We start from the raw sequence: 1102 nt of genomic DNA on the forward strand, positions 1-1102 counted from the left end.
TTCAGACTCAGACACTAACGTATAACATAATAAAAGAGAATTTACAGGTCACCACACTTTAATTAACAAACTATTGTGTGTAAATAAAAGCATTTCATTAAAAGGGAGTTTCATGGATGGCTGGATGTGAGTTATGACCATGAATATAAAACAGGCTAGGCTACAACACCCAGAACGTGAACAATTAAAATATATATAGACACATTAGATATTAAATATGAAGAGACACATTTAATGAACAAAAGAAATATAGCCAGCAAATAAAGCATTAAAAGTATAGAAATATGTCATTTAAAATGTCTAAAATCATCTGAATGCACCTATACTTTCATTTTTTCTTTTGGATGCATATTGCATATATGATATTACACTCTAAAAATGCTGGGTTGTTTCAACCCAACTTTGGGTCAAATATGGACTAACCCAACCGTTGGGTTAAATTTTTACATTCAATTTTTAACCCAAAAGTTGGGTTAGTCCATATTTGACCCAAAGTTGGGTTGAAACAACCCAGCATTTTTTAGAGTGTACGCTGATATTACAGTACATGGTGATGCTATCAACCATAAATGTTCTGATTACATTTATGTATGAAATGAAATCATTTCTAGGATGTTCTCTCAGTTGCTTTCATTGGAACAATGTTTATTTCAGGAAACTGAGGCCCATCTTTTTCCTTGTGTTTGCGCCTGCTAAAGAACATAAGACATTCTAAACAGACTAAATTAACAACTATATTATTTGTGAACTAAAAACCCCTACCTTCTCATATTTTCCACATCATCCACAGTTTCTGGCAGATCAACACCTCTCATTTCTGGTAAAAGCATCACAAGTCCACTGTACAGAACTGACATGGCCCCTGTATATGGGGACAGAGAGAAACATGAGTCGATAAGAAACACAAGGAAATTATTTGTGTTTCCACTTCTGAAATTGAAATGACTTCTCACCACAGACAAAGAGGGGAAGCTCTTGCCAAATACTAGCTAACCTGTACAGAATAAACAGAGCAACAACTGCCCCAATGTCACTGGCTGAGGAGCACACAGATACGCCTAAGTTTCTGTAACACACAAGAAAATAAGTAAATTATACTTAC

The 1102-nt window shown here is 34.8% G+C and overlaps 1 long non-coding RNA gene across 1 annotated transcript; it reads right to left on the reverse strand.

Moving 5' to 3' along the window:
• Positions 1-528: 528 nt before the first annotated feature.
• LOC107576684 (uncharacterized) lies at positions 529-1072 on the reverse strand. The gene is made up of 3 exons (XR_001608099.1): positions 954-1072; positions 763-862; positions 529-692 (listed from the first exon to the last, which is right to left on the reverse strand). It is a non-coding gene; the product is annotated as an uncharacterized lncRNA (long non-coding RNA).
• Between the last annotated feature and the right edge of the window lie 30 nt (positions 1073-1102).

The sequence above is a fragment of the Sinocyclocheilus grahami genome, unplaced genomic scaffold (assembly GCF_001515645.1).
Source record: "Sinocyclocheilus grahami isolate Dianchi unplaced genomic scaffold, SAMN03320097.WGS_v1.1 scaffold4150.1, whole genome shotgun sequence".
NCBI lineage: Eukaryota > Metazoa > Chordata > Actinopteri > Cypriniformes > Cyprinidae > Sinocyclocheilus > Sinocyclocheilus grahami.